This window comes from Mixophyes fleayi, chromosome 4 (assembly GCF_038048845.1).
Source record: "Mixophyes fleayi isolate aMixFle1 chromosome 4, aMixFle1.hap1, whole genome shotgun sequence".
NCBI classification, from domain to species: domain Eukaryota; kingdom Metazoa; phylum Chordata; class Amphibia; order Anura; family Limnodynastidae; genus Mixophyes; species Mixophyes fleayi.
The window spans coordinates 148,884,624-148,897,842 of NC_134405.1; the positions used below are offsets into that span (position 1 = coordinate 148,884,624).

The window sequence follows — 13,219 nt, forward strand, 5'->3', positions numbered from 1 at the left end:
CATTGTCCTCTCTGCACTGTTATTAATTCAAACCACTCCCAATCACTGGGCACATTTAGAGCTCATACACAATTGTTACAAAAGAAGTGTTTTGCTGCAGATGCTTAAAGCATTTCACCTTGATCTTACCTGGAAAAGCCATTTTTAATAAGAATTTCTTTAAGTGCATTTAAACACACAGTACACACACACATATATATATATATATTAGGGATGAGCGCGCTCGGATTTCTGAAATCCGAGCCCACCCGAACGGTGCGGATCCGAGTCGGATCCGAGACAGATCCGGGTATTGGCGCCAAATTCAAAAGTGAAACTGAGGCTCTGACTCATAATCCCGTTGTCGGATCTCGCGATACTCGGATCCTATAAATTCCCCGCTAGTCGCCGCCATCTTCACTCGGGCATTGATCAGGGTAGAGGGAGGGTGTGTTAGGTGGTCCTCTGTGCTGTTTAGTTCTGTGCTGTTTAGTTCTGTGCTGTTTAGTTCTGTGCTGTTTAGTTCTGTGCTGTTTAGTTCTGTGCTGTTTAGTTCTGTGCTGTTTAGTTCTGTGCTGTGCTGTGCTGTGCTGTGCTGTGCTGTGCTGTGCTGTGTTCTGCAGTATCAGTCCAGTGGTGCTGTGTGCTGTGCTCTGTCCTTCTGAGGTCAGTGGTGCTGCTGGGTCCTGTGCTGTGTCCTGTTCAGTCCAGTGGTGCTGTGTCCTGTGCTCTGTGCTTCTAAGGGCATAGTTATTTCCCCAATATTCCCCTGTGTTTAAAAAAATAAAAAAAAGTTTTTTTTATAAAATACCAAAAACTACTTTAATATTTTTTAATTACCACAAAATTTTCACAACCAATCCTGCAGTATAAGCCCATTGGTACTGCAATATTACCAAGTTCACACATTCAGCAGTAAAAGTCCAGTGGTACTGCAATATTACAAAGTTTACACATTCTGCAGTATCAGTCCAGTGGTGCTGTGTCCTGTGCTCTGTCCTGCTGAGTTCCGTAGTGCTGCTGGGTCCTGTGCCGTGTCCTGTTCAGTCCAGTGGTGCTGTGTCCTGTGCTCTGTGCTTCTAAGGGCATAGTTATTTCCCCATTATTCCCAAGTTTGTAAAAAATAAAAAAAAAGTAAAAAAAAATAAAAAATTAAAAAAAAAAAAAAAAATATAATAATTATAACCAAATTTGCAAAACCAATCCAGCATTATAAGTCCATTGGTACTGCAATATTACCAAGTTCACACATTCAGCAGTAAAAGTCCAGTGGTACTGCAATATTACAAAGTTTACACATTCTGCAGTATCAGTCCAGTGGTGCTGTGTCCTGTGCTCTGTCCTGCTGAGTTCCGTAGTGCTGCTGGGTCCTGTGCCGTGTCCTGTTCAGTCCAGTGGTGCTGTGTCCTGTGCTCTGTGCTTCTAAGGGCATAGTTATTTCCCCATTATTCCCAAGTTTGTAAAAAATAAAAAAAAAGTAAAAAAAAATAAAAAATTAAAAAAAAAAAAAAATATATAATAATTATAACCAAATTTGCAAAACCAATCCAGCATTATAAGTCCATTGGTACTGCAATATTACCAAGTTCACACATTCTGCAGTATCTTGTGCTACATATAATGGAGAGCAAAAATTTGGAGGATAAAGTAGGGAAAGATCAAGACCCACTTCCTCCTAATGCTGAAGCTGCTGCCACTAGTCATGACATAGACGATGAAATGCCATCAACGTCGTCTGGCAAGCACGATGCCCAATCTCCTAGTACAGGGCATGTAAAATCCAAAAAGCCCAAGTTCTCAAAAAACAGCAAAAAAAGAAACTTAAAATCATCTGAGGAGAAACGTAAAGTTGGCAATATGCCAATTACGACAAGTAGTGGCAAGGAACGGCTTAGGCCCTGTCCTGTGTTCATGACTAGTGGTCCAACTTCACCCAAGGATCAAAGCCCTCCCCCCCCCCCCCTACAAAAAATTTAAGAGAGTTATGCTGTCAGCAACAACAACAAAACAGCAAAGAACTCTGCCTTATAAACAGATGACATCACAAATCCCCAAGGCGAGTCCAAGGGTGTTGTTGGTTGTGAACCCTGACCTTCCCATCACTGTACGGGAAGAGGTGACTCCATCCAGCATTTGCAGCACGCCCTCTGCATATGCTGGAAGGATCACCCACAGTCCAGTTACAGATTTGGCTAATGAAGGTGTGAATGTTGTGCACTGGGAGGAGGATATTGATGTAGCTGGCGCTGAGGAGGATGTTGATGATTATGATGCAGACAGATACCAAATTGCATTTCTCAATTTCTATTTATATTCTAGATTATATAACGGCTGAAAAGTTTTCTGTTTTACTCCTAGTGGAGAGGGGATCTGATGCAGACAGATACCAAACTGCCTTTGTCCATTTCTTTGTATATTTGAATTGCTAGTTCTACAGTCTATGCAGGCTGCTTTATTTATATTCAACTACAAGTGTAGGGCGGGGGGGGGGCATAGATAGCCACCAAAGTAACGTGGTCCATTTAATTTCACTTTCTAGCTCCACAGTCTGTGCAGCCTGCTTTTTTTTATCTTCAAAGTATTTATATTTACAAGCCTTGCAATCTAAATTAACTAGAGGTAGTGACGTGGTAGAACTCCAAAAGGCAGTTTGGAAGCCCCTGTACAAACTGGCTCTATTTTTTAACTGAGTTGTCCCCCCTCCAGTGTGTACTCGGAAAGAGTTTTTAGTGCAGCGGGGAACCTGGTCAGTGAGCGGCGAAGGAGGTTGCTTCCTCACAACGTTGAAAAAATGATGTTTATAAAAATGAATAATCAATTCCTCAATGAAGTACAGCACTGCCCTCCAGACAGTACAGAGGGACTGTGGTTGTGGAGTCCAGCGGGGACGAATTGATAATGTGTGAGGAGGAGGAAGTACACACTGTAGGGGGAGAGGAATCAGAGGTTGAGGATAAGGACGACATCTTTCCTCAGTAGAGCCTGTTTAGTTTGTACAGGGAGAGATGAATTGTTTTATTGGTGTGGGGGCCCAAACAAACCAATCATTTCAGCCACAGTTGTTTGGTAGGCCCTGTCGCTGAAATGATTGGTTTGTTAAAGTGTGCATGTCCTATTTCAACAACATAAGGGTGGGTGGGAGGGCCCAAGGACAATTCCATCTTGCACCTTTTTTTTTGGCATTATGTGACCATTCAACAGTCGTTTGCCATGTTCAAAAAGTAAAAGAAAATGCCAACAAATTCAATAAATTAAATCAAAAGTTAAATGCCCTGTCATTATTTAAAACAAGAGGTTTTGACGTGCTAGAATTAGTGTAGTGTTAAGATGTTATAAACACTACACTTGGAAATTGGAGGAGGTAATGTGGCCCCGGTATCAAATTGGGTACCGGGGCCACCCCACTATGCAGTCCAGATACTTGTTTGGTGGAATTCCGACACGTGGAGGGTTTTTAAATTATATTGTGGCCTCGGTACCATATTGTGTACCGGGGCCACCACACTACGCAGTCAAGATACTTGTTTGGTGGAATTCAGACCAGTTGAGGGTTTTATTATTATATTGTGTGGACCACTCTATCTATACCACACTACAACTCTATACCACTCTATTTCCTACTTTAATTCTATTTAATTCTATTTCCTACTTTAATTCTATTACTAATTAATTACCATAAAGAGGAACAAAAAAAACCAATTTTACCAAAAGTATAATATGACTTAGACTTACAAACACTACACTTGAAAGATCGTGCCTTTAAATGAAAAAGTCAGTCTTCATTGCACGACTATGTGCAACAGGGACAGTTTTTTTCTTTACAAAGTCAACTAATAACACTTGGACCCTGTCTGTCTTTAACATACTTAATGGGATCTCAATGACGAATTGTCTGTAGCATGTTTGGAGGAGGTATTGTGGCCCCGGTATCAAGTTGGGTACCGGGGCCACCCCACTACGCAGTCCAGATACTTGTTTGGTGGAATTCTGACACGTGGAGGGTGTATTTATTTTATTGTGGCCCCGGTATCAAGTTGGGTACCGGGGCCACCCCACTACGCAGTCCAGATACTTGTTTGGTGGAATTCTGACACGTGGAGGGTGTATTTATTTTATTGTGGCCCCGGTATCAAGTTGGGTACCGGGGCCACCCCACTACGCAGTCCAGATACTTGTTTGGTGGAATTCTGACACGTGGAGGGTGTATTTATTTTATTGTGGCCCCGGTATCAAGTTGGGTACCGGGGCCACCCCACTACGCAGTCCAGATACTTGTTTGGTGGAATTCTGACACGTGGAGGGTGTATTTATTTTATTGTGGCCCCGGTATCAAGTTGGGTACCGGGGCCACCCCACTACGCAGTCCAGATACTTGTTTGGTGGAATTCTGACACGTGGAGGGTGTATTTATTTTATTGTGGCCCCGGTATCAAGTTGGGTACCGGGGCCACCCCACTACGCAGTCCAGATACTTGTTTGGTGGAATTCTGACACGTGGAGGGTTTTTTAATTATATTGTGGCCTCGGTACCAAATTGTGTACCGGGGCCACCGCACTACGCAGTCACGATAGATAGATGCGTATCATAGATAAAGTACATTCAGTGGTGTGGGGCAAATTGAAAAATATTCAAAATGCACTGACATTATCAAAAACAAGAGGTTGTCACACGCTAAAACTCCAACATGTATATGATGGAGAGGATGGAGGAGCAGCCGTATGTGTAGTGTAATGCAGACCTGTTGAAGGTTTTTTATATATTTTATTGTGGTGCCCAGTGCCCACTCCTCTACGCAGTCCAGGTACATTTATTGGTGCGATTCATAAAAGTTCAGGGTTTTTAATATATTGTGGTGACCCACTCCTCTACGCAGTCCAGGTACATTTATTGGTGCGAATCAAACAAGTTGATGGTTTTCTTATTATATATATTGTGGTGACCCACTCCTCTACGCAGTCCAGGTACATTTATTGGTGCGATTCATAAAAGTTCAGGGTTTTTAAGATATTGTGGTGACCCACTCCTCTACGCAGTCCAGGTACATTTATTGGTGCGATTCATAAAAGTTCAGGGTTTTTAATATATTGTGGTGACCCACTCCTCTACGCAGTCCAGGTACATTTATTGGTGCGATTCATAAAAGTTCAGGGTTTTTAAGATATTGTGGTGACCCACTCCTCTACGCAGTCCAGGTACATTTATTGGTGCGATTCATAAAAGTTCAGGGTTTTTAATATATTGTGGTGACCCACTCCTCTACGCAGTCCAGGTACATTTATTGGTGCGAATCAAACAAGTTGATGGTTTTCTTATTATATATATTGTGGTGACCCACTCCTCTACGCAGTCCAGGTACATTTATTGGTGCGATTCATAAAAGTTCAGGGTTTTTAATATATTGTGGTGACCCACTCCTCTACGCAGTCCAGGTACATTTATTGGTGCGATTCATAAAAGTTCAGGGTTTTTAATATATTGTGGTGACCCACTCCTCTACGCAGTCCAGGTACATTTATTGGTGCGATTCATAAAAGTTCAGGGTTTTTAATATATTGTGGTGACCCACTCCTCTACGCAGTCCAGGTACAATTATTGGTGCGAATCATAAAAGTTCAGGGTTTTTAATATATATTGTGGTGACCCACTCCTCTACGCAGTCCAGAAAGATACCTTGTTGCAACGTTTTGGACTAATAACTATATTGTGAGGTGTTCAGAATACACTGTAAATTAGTGGAAATGCTTGTTATTGAATGTTATTGAGGTTAATAATAGCCTAGGAGTGAAAATAAGCCCAAAAACTTGATTTTTAAACTTTTTATGTTTTTTTCAAAAAAAATCCGAATCCAATACCTTAAATCCGAACCGAGACCTTTCGTCAAGTGTTTTGCGAGACAAATCCGAACCTCAAAAATAACGAAAATCCGGATCCAAAATACAAAACACGAGACCTCAAAAGTCGCCGGTGCACATCCCTAATATATATATATATATATATATATATATATATATATATATATATATAAAATATATAGAGAGAGAGATTTGAATGGTAGTTTGCATCTCATGACATCAGGGAAAGATGTAACAGTGCTCACATGCTGCTCCGGCAGACTGCTCAAATACGATTGTGCCAACATGTTTCATAATAGTTAAACTTATTGAAGAAAGTCAGGTATATTTTGGGATTTTTAAAAGAATGTGTTAATAGGCAACTAAACAAGTTGGAGCACAGACTTTTGCCCTGCATTGCTTTGGAAATGACCCACTGTGTCTTAAGTCTTCACATCTAGGCTTTCCTAAATGTTACTACAAATAAATTCCAGTAATTATAAACCCCACCCACTTTTGTGCTGGCCCCACCCTAAGTTGATTTGTACCACCCACATGAGGCAATAATTTTTTCCAGGGCCACTTAAAGTTCCCAATCGGCTCCTGCCTACTTTGGATCTCAAAATTAATATTTACTTCAAGAAATTGTACTGTCAGTGTGTTGTAGGTCAGACTGTTTTTTAACGGAATGTGTTTAGAAATGTGTCAAATTGGGTCAATTTAGTCTTTTTTATAAGAAGGAAAATTATAAATGTTTTCTAGATTCTTAGTTATTATTTAGTTGTGAATCTATTTGTAGTGTATCAGAAAGAGACTACACTCAGTGTAAAAATAAATAAACATAGTTGCAATATGCATACTATATTATGGGAAATGGCTAGCAAAATACCATGGGTATATTACTATGCGGTGGTTCTGTAGATCCGCTGATTCATGACGCTTTGAAGCCCATCAGGTTTTGTCTTTAATAAAATTGCAGTTTAAAGAAAATGACTTCAAAGCGCCGGAATTCGGATGGAACCGTCGTATAGTAAATATACCCCAAGAAAGAAAAGACTGCTTTTTTTCCTTGAGCCCTTTGTTAATGCCAATCACCGATATGTTTGCCACTACTATCAATCCAACTGCCACCAGTGCAAACTGTTGAATTAGAAATATTAAGTATAATTGGGGTTAATTCTTTAAAAATGGCAGACCAAAAATGGAGTGCAAGCGATTTAAAAGGTTACTTCAGCTGTAAATCATATTCTGTAAAAGTGTACTCAAGTTTTAAACCATGTATGGTAATGTATGCTAATGAGGCAACATAAGCATGTTTTAGGTTTTCTCCAAAATTTACTCCAAAAAGTGAATTTTTCTAGAAATAGAAAAAGAAAACATAAAAACAACTCAGTTTATATTAGCTATTTGCTTAACCTAACATAATCATCTTCCAGCAAATATAAAACATTTACATTTTGTGAAGCCAGTTTTAAATTACATGGTGGTGCCAAGGAGCATCATCACATCAGGGACATGTTTGTTTAGAAGATCAACTGAAAATCTAACATCTCAATTCAGCAGCTGGACCAAGTGAGCTTAACAGTCACTGCTGTCAACTATCAGTGTTAACAGCAGTTCCCTTTTTGTGATCTCTGCTGCCTCCTCAGTGGCAGCAGCTGCCACCAAACATGGGGAACAACTGCCCTGACTCGTTTTCCAGCAGCAAGCATGATACTAAAGAATAAAAACGGGCTACACACAGTTACTCTGAACTGACAATTGACCACAAGAGTTCCCATGGAGTTCAAAAATGATAAATAGCTTCCAGTGGCAGAACTACACTCAGTTAAGATAAATTGTGAACTGCCGCTCCATGAAAACATGACAAACCCAAAAGTGAAAGCGACAAAGTGTTTGGTGAATGGGTTAGCCCACTTCAATAAGATTCAGCCACAATATAATAATTTTTGGATGAAAGAGGAGCAATACATTCCAGGTTATTTCCATACAGCTGACTCTAGGTGAACAAATTTGGGAATTTGAGACAGACAAAAATATCATCCAAAAATAGGGGAAAAAGAAGGGGAAAAGGGATAAAGAAAATGTGTATACAGGGCACTCTTTTACTGTACGTAATGTAATGAGTTTCTGTTAAGATTTATATCTTTATTACATAAATTCAATTAGCGAAATAATAAAAACACTGTGTGATTGAACATATTAACCTATGACATAAGGTGAACATACTGTTAAGAAGTAGTAATAATACTACTGTGCTGTCCCACTGTATTCTAAATAACTATTAATAATGGCATATGCGTATTATGATGTTCACGTATACTATATACATCTGTTATTTCTCAATATGTGTAGACATTGAGGTCCCGTTAAATATAGGGTCAAAAACTAATTAAATAAGAAAAGATTTCTTTGAATATCTATATTTGGAGTTTAGCTTGGTGCTGTGAAGAATGTTTTGTTTGAAAAGACAAAAATATCAACAATAATCCAGGTAGCATAACACCAACAGTTGAGCTACATGGACTTGCCACAAAGAGAGACAAGCATGTAGTCTACAGGCCATTTGATCCAAATCCATTTCCAAACTACTTAACTAACTAACTACAATTATTAGGGGATGTACAATCATAGGCACTTATGCTCAATTTCTTCATGGCAGCTGTCACATTTTCCCTCTGTTGGTTTCAAAGAGCTACCCCGTGGTGTTAGGGATTCTCCTATGGACATGTCCCTAAGGACTGACATAAATAATTGTGTCCTTGAGGCATGACTTGCACACCCCCTTCACTAGCCAAGGACCTGGGACCACCCTCCTAAGTCCTGGGTCCTGGCTTGTAAGATGTCTTCCACCAACTGTCACACTCCCTCTCCACACAGGTTCTTATTCTCCCATACTAGAATTGTTGCTAAGCAACCCTCCTGCTGTGTCTCCACTGGGCACCGCACACTCAGCCACTGGGAGGCATCAACAACAACACCAGAGGGGGTGTTACAAATAAAAACATGTTTGTTACCTTTAATATGTCTGGACAGAGTGCTAAATTATCTGCTCCTAGCAATGGATGTTTTTTTGCTGTCAGCTTTTTTTTACATTACTTTTTTACTAAAGATATGTATCACTGGCAAAATACTAGATGACTATTTCAGAACTTTCTGAATATATAAATAAAAGCCATACTATAGTCAGCAGAGCAAATAGAAAAGAGAGCACCACAGTAGGATTTATAGGGTAATAGGGTTTGTAGAATACAGCAGGGGAGACACCATGTGGGGAGATTGCCAGTTATCCCATGAGAAAGATTTATCAGAGGACAAAAAGCCCTGTTGCGATAGGGCTTCTTTTTAGCTTTGCTCTATAAATCAAAGTGTTACCACCGGCAATAATGCTGCAATCGCTGGTGATAACCCTGCCGGCAATAGGATTACAAGGGGAAGCCTTTCAGTGAGCGCATTTCTCATTTTCAGCCACATGGCCAGGCAGTGTAACCAGAGGCAAATCTGAAAAGAGGTGGAATTAGTGTAGGAAGATTTGCTACATCAAGGGCTAGATTTACTAAACTGCAGGATTGAAAAAGTGGGGATGTTGCCTATAGCAACCAATCAGATTCTAGCTGTCATTTATTTAGTACCTTCTACAAAATGAAAGCTAAAATCTGATTGGTTGCTATAGACAACATCCCCACTTTTTCAAACCCGCTGCTTAGTAAATCTAGCCCCAAGTCTTTTCATTAAAAAGTTTGCCAAGCCTGGCCACATTTCAAAAATAGATATGAGATTGATTTTGCATAGCCTCAGCCTTAATTTCAAATGTTTCCAAGGACAGTTGTTTCTTTCTGTATGAAAATATTCTGTGCACTTAAGCAATTTGTGAAATTAATCCTGTCACAAGGGATAATATAGCTTGTAAATTTATATACAAAAGGCTAGAGCAGCCATGTATTTCGTAATCAAAAACAAGATGCTTATTTTAGGGCAGTACCCAATATAAAAGTACTAAACAAACAACTAACTACTAGTTCCTATTGGAGAAAGTCTATTATTGTGTCAAGATACTTAAAAGCTGTTTTCTATTTTGTATCAATCTCCAAAAATCTCAGGGTTTTTATAGAAAGGTCAAATATTCCAGTGATCTGTGTTGGAGTTTGGGTTGGCAATAGTTCCTTACACATTGAAAAGGTCAATGCCAATAGTCATAATACACCTTTGCCTATTACAATAGCAATAGCTCTGTTACACAGCGGACCTCTCGGCTTGCTTGTCGGGGCCACTCCCATCACTCATTTCAGCACTGATGCTCGGCATCGCGGGCAATGGTGGGTACCATCTTGGATTTGGGTCTGTGCATAAGCAGATCCACTTTTTTATCTGTTCTGGTCCTCAACCATTGGCTGATTAAGCAACCCTTCTACTCATCTCTCCCAGTTATTTAAGGCACCTGCTCCTTCCCAATGGTGCTAGATCTTCTTGTCCTGCTCAGCCTATTTAATAATCAGGCCCTGACAACCAGCACCTGTAATAGAAACTGACACAACATGTTTTCAGTTCAAATTGTTCCCAGTTGTCAACATGGGAATAAGGAAGCCATTACTTCACTGGTGGGGGCAGTTCTTCCAAAGTTTAAGTATGAATTTGAGCCTTTTGTTTTTTATTATCACCTCACTTGTTTGTCGAACTGATTAATGTGGACACAGCTTTTTTTTACTGCACAATGCTTAGGAACCTTTCTCTTAATAACAGCTCCTCAGCTTTACCCTTCATGTCCTGTTACTCAAAATGGCTGCCTCTAACTACCCCCTCTCTCCACCAAACAACTTGTGCTTTGAGCCTCACACCCTTATGCTCATATTAGTTATGCTCACTATCTCAGTCCAGTTCTCTACCTATTATCTTATCTATCTATCTATCTATCTATCTATCTATCTATCTATCTATCTATCTATCTATCTATCAATTCTATCTTTCTCACATTCTTTCACCACTAGCAACAGGCAGTGCTATAACTGCTTGAATATGAATTTAATAATAAATAACAATAGAGCTGGTTTATATTGTACACCCATTAGCCGCACTTCGGGAGCCTCTCGAAAATTCTGGAAGACTAGGCAAGTATGCTTTACATACCGCATACAGCTGTTGTATAAAGCTGTGCATACAGGATCTGTCCATTCTATCTGCCAGTATGAATAGCAGTTGGCAGTTTTAGTAGAGGGTGGGAACCTATATGCATCAGCCAAATATTGTGAAAAAACTGTTAGAAGGATCATTCAGTGATCATTATCTCTTTGTACCTTTTACTTAATCATGAAAGGTACTATAGGTGGGGGGATGTATTGGGAAAAATATTAAAGAAAAGGAGTTTCCCATTTTTGGAAACTTTTGGGACCCACCGTTACCTGCTACTGCAAAATCAGACACTGTGAAGAGGAAATAAATCCAATTGAATAGGATGTGTGGGTCCAAACTAAAATGATTCTTTAATATACATTTGACAGTATCACTTCCTGTAGCACATGAAAGGAACTCTGAGCCATCTCATGTAAATATGTTCCTGTAATAAAATGGATCCTTGTTTACCCCCAGTTCATTAGTTTGCAGAGTTGGTTCTGAAATCTTTCGATTTTTTTTGTTATATCCAGTATGTAAACTTGCATGCTACATTATACAGAACCCTACTTCAGAAAGTCACTTCCATTCTGAAATAGCTCTACTCACAAAATCAACTAAATGATTTGTAAGTACCCAACACCATATAACAAAATACCTTTAGTTTAGTAACAATTGCACACTTTTGCTTATCTTGGAATACAAATGACCTTTATGTGCATATAGATATGCACTGCCAGTTCACACTGTATAAGAACTTACTAACAAGCACTTTCCACAACTGTGATCTAAACCTACATGTCAGACAGGAAGTTATTTGTGTTTGATTGCTGTCAGAGTATTTTTAAACTGAATAGTCAGGTAAATTAGGGCTGACCTTTTTTACAAAATCTTTAGCTTTCTTTTCAGGTCTACAAAACAACAATCAATAAATGTACCACTGTAGTCAGCAGCGTATAGATGAAGTCTGCTAAAGACTGCCAAATCTAAAAGGAATTTCTACAAATGTCTTGAATACATGTAGCAACATTTTAACATTCAGAGAGGTGTAAAGCCACAAACACCAAACACGCAATATTAGCTATATAAATATGATATATATATTCCATAGAAAAAACGCTGTGCAAAGGTCCACACAGTATATACAGGCAGACTCACCAACTTGTTCACATGGAGAACAGACATGCAACGGCTTGCAGAAGAAAGGGTAGTTTATTCCTATGGACAAAAGAATCTAAGCAGTTTCTGCTGCTGTGCCCAACAATTGTTTTAGTCTGCAAAGACTTTCATTAGGGGTAAAAGAACATGTTGGGGAGTCTGCATATAGTTTCTGTTTCTTTTATGCAACACTTGCAAGAACTCTGATATTTGTTATTTGATAAAACAAATGAAATGTCACACTGTACTATTATAGCTCAAACACAAGTATAGAATATTTTTAAATGAATTTCATACAAAGTAATCATGCAAGTTTGATTTACACATTTTCTGCTATCAAGTTAATAGAGCTTGCTGTTTATCAGTGGGGTAATATAAATAACTGCCATCAATAGGAAACTTTGAAAACAAATATATTACAAATGATGTTACACAAGTAGCTGTGTTGTATGTAATAATACAATGCATTTGAAAAGTGAGTATGTAAGAACACATGTGGACTCAGTGGACTCGCTCTAGTTGCAGAATAAATGGAAATATGTTTTTTTTTTAAGTTAACTCACATTACTTCTTGTTTGTAAAGTTAATAAGCATTGTTTAAACACACACTAATCTGTACTGACAGTTAATACATTTTGCATAATGGCTTGGAATAAAAATGTACAATACCTTGACACTGCTTCAGCAGATGCAGCAGATGTAGTCTATGCCCTGTATGTCATGACATCTCAGTACAATAGCAACTCTGCAGCTCCAGGCTTCTCAATCCCACATCCACATCTAGACACACCTCTTACCCACTTAAAGGGGCACAAAGGTTTTAAGTTGTATTTTTCAAATGGCTGTTAGTGTAAGCACCCCAATTTTTGTATAACTTCTATCCTATTCAGATGCTTACCCTTGAATAACACTGATTCCTCTTGTGCACAATCTTCATGCAACATTACAGGTGCAATAGTAGGAGTCAGGCACCGTTCATAGTGATCCGCCTGTATTAGTAATGAACGCCTGAGCAGTCTGTTTTTTATAAGATACTGTACTGTCTGACAGCCAACACCAACAGGGTCATTGAGAGCAGCCTTGGGCCCTAGTGTTGCCACTTTTTGGGGAACCCAAGACTGTGCTACTAACCAGGAGTTATACC

The 13,219-nt window shown here is 39.2% G+C and overlaps 1 protein-coding gene across 1 annotated transcript in view; it reads right to left on the reverse strand.

Annotated features, from left to right (window-relative positions):
• Window positions 1–12,806, reverse strand: part of PRKCQ (protein kinase C theta) — a 110,600-nt gene extending 97,794 nt beyond the window's left edge. The window contains exon 1 of the mRNA XM_075208588.1: window positions 12,745–12,806. The gene's annotated coding sequence lies outside the window, so the exon portion shown is untranslated. The remainder of the gene's footprint in view (window positions 1–12,744) is intronic.
• Between the last annotated feature and the right edge of the window lie 413 nt (window positions 12,807–13,219).